Here is a 5,674-nt window from a genome sequence, read left to right as displayed (position 1 = left end):
AAATGCTTGTGGGGAGGCAGGATGGAAGGAGGGAGGGAAGAGAGAAGGAAAGAAGGAGGGAAGAAAGGAAGGAAGGAAGGGAGGAGGGAAGAGACAGATGTAGAAAGAGACCGGAAAAGAAAAAGACAGGGACAGAGCCAGAGAGAGCAGGAGGACAGACAGACAAGGAGACACGGAGACACAGAGAGAAAGACGGAGGCAGGGAGAAAGAGACAGACAGCAATAGAAAACCACAGGAGCCACGGAGAGAGGGAGAGACAGGAGAGAGAGAAAAGGATCTGCAGCACTCAGTCCAGCTCTGACCTCTGTCCCGCAGCCCTCGGAAACAGGGCTGGACACACAGTAGGTGCTCGGGAAATGTATGTAGAAGGAACGGGGGCCTCCACCTGTCAAGGATACTGGGAGAATGACCGTGAGGATCACACCTCTTCGTCTCTGGGCTGGCCCTGAATGTGCCCTCGAAATTTGTTTCCCTCAGACAGAAAGACAATAAGGCCAGCTTTGTTTGGGTGAAAAGGCAGGCAGAATGTTCTAGAATGGTGGCTGCCGTCTCCCGCTCCGTGCTGGAGCCTGCTTAAGGTTCTCTCTCCCTCCCTCTGCCCCTCTCTGCCACTCTGGCTCTCTCAAAAAAAAAAAAAAAAAAAAAAAAAAAAAAAAAAAAAAAAAAAAAAGAGGCTCAGAAAGAAACTAGCCAGAGAAGGGCCTGGGGGACAAGCCAGGGCCAGGGCTGGGACGGGGAGCTGGGCACAGGGAGACAGGGAGAGCAGCTGGCCCCTCTGACATCTGTGGGGAGAGTTTGGGGAATGCCAGCAGCCAGCTTCTGGAAAGTGGGATCCCAGGGGGATCGGAAAGTCCATCTCTGGGTCTGTCCTCAGTCCCTGTGTCTGTCCTCAGTCCCTGTACCGGCATCAGGCCCTTCAGGCCATCATCCAAGGAGGGAGGGGCAAGAGGAAAGGTCAAGAGTCCTTCCTGCGTCCGTTTGGCGGCAGGAGGATTGGAGAACAGAAGGAGCCCCAACTTCGAAGGAGGAGCCCAGCCTGCGGGTCCCTCGGGAAAATGGGGCCACTGCTATCTGTCCAGAAGGCCTTTTAAGCGCTCTCTCTGGCTCTCTCACCCCAGACTAAGCCTGGCCCACTGCGTCCTCTCCCCTCTGGAGCCTGGCCCCTGGTGCCAAGCCTCCCCCCATCTGTCCCCACACCCAGAGCTGGCCTTGCACCTCCCCAGCTCACCGCCCTCCCAGGGCTTTCCACCTCCACCCAGCCAGGCTTCGCCACCAAGAAATAACCCCGTCTCCCCCCACCCCCACCCCACCCCCGAAATTCGCACTGTAAGCACGCCTTTGGGGAAGAGCTTGGGGCACAAATGTGAGGCCACCACCTGGAAGTCCTCGACTTGATTCCCAGGACTGGAATGGAGGGGGGGGGAGTGGCTCGGGGGCCAGGGATCCCTGGGGCCACGGTGGGCCTGGAGGTGCGGGTGGCAGCAGCCTCGGGGACCCTGAGGACCCCTGGGTCCTGTGGGTGGGTCCTGCGACCCCGAGGTCGCAGGAGGTGGAGGTGGGGGGTGGCGGGGAGAGGCGAACAGGAAACTCTCGCACAGCAGGCCCTGCCCCGCACGGTGATTCTTAGGTAAGCTCCAGGAAACTGGTGACGGGAGGGAGGGAGCTGGTGGCCTGGGGCTGGAGAGGAGAGAGTGGTGGTGATGAGGGAGGTGCGGGCTCAGGTGGTCCATCGGCAGGGAAGGAAGGGGAGGGGAGCGGAGCGGAGCGGGGCGGCGGCTGGGGCTCACGGGGAGATGAGACGACTGGGGTGCTGGGTGCAGAGGAGGTGGGCTCCTGGGCGGCGAGGGGTGGACCCTCTGCTGGCGGAGACCCCGGGGCGGGGGCGGGCATCCCAGAGGGGATCCCTGAGTTCAAGTGCGTCCCAGCACTCGGCCCCGTGCGCGCGCTCTCGCCAGCGCGCAGCGGGTCGGGGAGAGCCTCTCCCCCTACACCCCCGCCCCACCTCGCCATCTCTCACCTGGTTCCGCCGCAGGAATCCGGGGGCCGACGACGGGGCTGCTCCGCGAGCAGATCGGGTGCTCCCTCGTCGGAGATCGACCCTTCACTCAGAAGTCTGAACCTTCCAGCACCCGGGTCCGGAAAACCCCGCCCAGGCTCTACCTGGCCTCCCCGAGCCGTAGGGGGGGGGGTGGCGGGGTTTAGGGAGCCAGGTGTGCCCGGCGCCCCACCTCCCACCCCACGTGACTGCTGGGACGCTGGCCCGGGAGGCCCCTCGGGAGGAGGCCGGCTGAGTCCAGCCCGGCCTGGCTCGTCCGGACTCAGCCCTGCCAGGGTCCTCCTGGGTTTCTTTATTTGGGCCCCAACCGCAGCATTTACGTGGTCTGCTAACCTCCTTCTATCTTCGCCACCGGGTGAGGTCGGTGCGCTCAGCGGCCCTGTGGTGCAGGCGGAGATTCCAAGGCCCCGAGACGTGAAGTAACTCGCTCAAGGTCACACAGCTAGGAAGTGAGAGGAGCTAGGTTTCGCAACCGGGCTGGCCAGAATCTCGGATACACCCTGGCGAGCACCGACTCTTCTCACTCTCCCTGCTTTCAAAGAAAGATTCTCTTCGGAAATGAAAATCCCCTAACCGTACATCACAGGGCCAGGCTACGCTTGTCTGCGGCCGCCAAAATCAAGTGCAAGATCGAGGAGGAATTTTCCAGGGGAGGGAGGAGCCCCCACCAGTCCTAACACTGAAAGGCAACAGCTCCTCCCGGCTCCTGAGTGAGTGGACGGGCGGCCCCACCATCCATGGATCTCACCCTCCGCCCCTTCCCTGCAAAAAACGAAAACCATCCGGGGGCGCCTGGGTGGCTCAGTCGGTTGAGCGACCAACTTGGGCTTCAGCCCCTGATCTCGAGGTTTGCACGTTCGAGCCAGGTTCGTCACTGACAGGGGGGAGGCTGCTTGGGATTCTCTCCCTCCCCCCCCCCCCACCTCTCTGCCCCTCCCTGCTTCATGCTTTCTCTCTCTCAAAATAAATAAAACAAACCTTTAAAAAAATCTGAATCGGATCAAGCCTCTCGGTGTGATCGCCGGTTTTCAGAAAAACAGGAGGATAAAGTCGCCAGTGAATGGACACCGCGAGGGTGCATTGGGCCAAGTCCAGAACGTGGGACGGTCCACAGGACATATGACCCGGCTCCCCCAACACTGGAAGAAAAGGAACAAGCAAAGAGGAGGCTCGTAAGATATGCAAAGCAGCTTCTGGGCTCCGAAACATAGAAACGGATTTTTCACCTATGTGCATCTCCGACAGGATGTTTAAAAGTCACGGGGATGTGGGACACATCTCTATGTAACAGTTATCAGCATTTATCCTTAGTCACTAAATGCCGTGGCCACATCGGACAACCCTTGTGACAACTAAACCTGCCGCAGGGATGCCCAGAATGTCCCCCCCCTCCCCCCCACCCCGGACAATACTCGCAAATTGAGGACGGCTGGTCTACGTTCTACCCCTTCTACCCCCTCAGGTCTCCTGTTTCCACCAGGGGTGGGCTGGGAAATGCTTAACAGACGGCTCCCTGGGGCAAAAATAATCCCTGGTTGGTAGCATGTGGTGTGAATGGTAAAAATTTTGATGGTATAAACACCACCCCCCTCCCCCACCCCATGGCCAATGTCAAGCAACCAACATCGTATCTTAGAACACAGACTTGCAGAGAACATTGTTCTTGATACCCCGCGTACAGACACAATACATGTAAATAACCCCAAGAGACAGACGATAGGAAAACCTACGAAAATAATCCGGGCAGGAGGAATTTCGAGTTTTGGTTTGACAAAACGTATTCGATTGTGATACATGTTCAAAAGTGTATTTGTTTTGTTTTGTTTTGTTTCGACTGAGAACCAACTTAACCAAAAAAATTCAAACTTAAAAAAAATTTTTTTGGGGGGGATGTTTATTTATCTTGAAGGAGAGAGAGAGCGTGAGCAGGGGAGGGGCGGAGAGAGAGGGAGACAGAGAATCCGAAGCAGGCTCCAGGCTCTGAGCTGTCAGGGAAGAGCCTGCTTCGGGTCCTCTCCCCTGCTTCCCCCCGCCTCTTCCCCCACTTGCACTCTCTCTCTCTCTCTCTAACATAAATAAACATTAAAAACAAAATTTTTAAAAAAAGTTATGTGTACACTCTATTTTAGTCTATTTTTTTTGTTTTGTTTTTAGAGAGAGAACACTTTTTTTTTTAATGTTTCTTTTGAGAGAGAGCGAGCGAGTGAGCAGGGCAGGTGCAGAGAGAGGGAGAGAGAGAGGATCCCAAGCAGGCTCCACACTGTCAGCACAGAGCCCGATGCGGGGCTCGAGCCCACGAGCCTCGAACCCTGAGGCACCCGGGGGCCCCTTGTGTGATTAGTTCTACGAAATTTCCAGAGTAGGCAAATCCACAAGCAGATTCGTTGCCGGGGGGTTGGGGAGAGAGAAATAGTGATTCCTGACGGGTACCGGCCTCTTTCCGAGGGAGTGGAAATGTTCCGTGATGGGATGGTCTGCCTCTCACACATGCCTGAGCCTGGCCTGTCCCAGGAGCCTCCGTTTATGTTCCTCCCACACTGCCCCTAGGCCCAGGTCCCAGCATCCCCTGTGTCTTGCTGTGACCTCAGACCCCAAGGCTCAGAAAGCCAAAGACAGGGGCGCCCGGGTGGCTCAGTCGGTTGAACGTCTGACGTCGGCTCAGGTCACGATCTCATGGTTTGTGGGTTCGAGCCCCGCGTCGGGCTCTGTGCTGACAGCTCGGAGCCTGGAGCCTGCTTGGGATTCTGTGTCTCCCTCTCTCTCTCCCCCTACCCCCCTCCCCGCTCATGCTCTGCCTCTCCCTCTCTCTCAAGAATAAATACACATTAAAATAGTGGTAATAATAATAATCATAATAAATAATAATAATAAAGAAAGCCAAAGAGAAAAACCCAAGGTCACACACAGAAGGTGACACAGACACAGTTTGTAATCGAGTCACTGGCTCCCAAACCCCTGGGGCACCCTTCCCCAGCCAACTCCTTTGCAAGCTGGGGGCCAAGTTCAGGCTGACACTTCCTGAGCCACCAGGAACCCCCATAAGCCTCTGTTCCTGGTCCCTCCCCAGGACATACTTTTATGTTCATTTTGCACCTTGAATAGTAATGAGACTAAAAATATCTGTAATGGCTGTAGGTCCCCTCAGGGCAGGAACTCTATCGATGTTCATTATGGCTCTACAACCATAACCTACTTAGTCCTTCCAACTGTGTGAGGTGATCCCTAGCAGCTGAGGCCCAGAGAGGTGCAATCACTTGCCCAAAGCCACCCAGCCTGGAAGTGGCGGAACTGGGATTTAAATCCTGAACCCGAAGCCTTTTTGTCTGTTTGTTTTGGCAGGCAGGCAATGACCAGTGACAGTGACTCTAACCCTGTCGTGGGTACCAATTGTAGACAAGATCCTGCACAAATACCTGCCACATTTCCGCAAACACTGATTCACGTCCTCTTGGCATCCAGCCAACATGCCCTGAGGAAGCCCAGCCTGTCCTGCGGGAGAGAGGCCACACAGAGGATGGCCGACAGTCCCAACCAAGTTCCCTGCTGAGCGCAGCCTCATGAGAGACCTCAGACATCACACGGAGCGGCGAAACACCCAGTCGATCCACGCAATCGTG

General features: G+C 56.5%; 1 long non-coding RNA gene across 1 annotated transcript; it reads right to left on the bottom strand.

Annotated features, from left to right (window-relative positions):
• Positions 1-671: 671 nt before the first annotated feature.
• LOC121018730 (uncharacterized) lies at positions 672-3,307 on the bottom strand. The gene is made up of 3 exons (XR_005785306.1): positions 3,036-3,307; positions 2,019-2,499; positions 672-1,678 (listed from the first exon to the last, which is right to left on the bottom strand). It is a non-coding gene; the product is annotated as an uncharacterized LOC121018730 (long non-coding RNA).
• Between the last annotated feature and the right edge of the window lie 2,367 nt (positions 3,308-5,674).

The sequence above is a fragment of the Herpailurus yagouaroundi genome, unplaced genomic scaffold (genome assembly GCF_014898765.1).
Source record: "Herpailurus yagouaroundi ecotype Mexico unplaced genomic scaffold, PumYag 220, whole genome shotgun sequence".
In the NCBI taxonomy this organism is placed as follows: Eukaryota; Metazoa; Chordata; class Mammalia; order Carnivora; family Felidae; genus Herpailurus; species Herpailurus yagouaroundi.
Note: the sequence above shows the minus strand (reverse complement) of the source record. Positions and strands in the feature narration are given on the sequence as shown.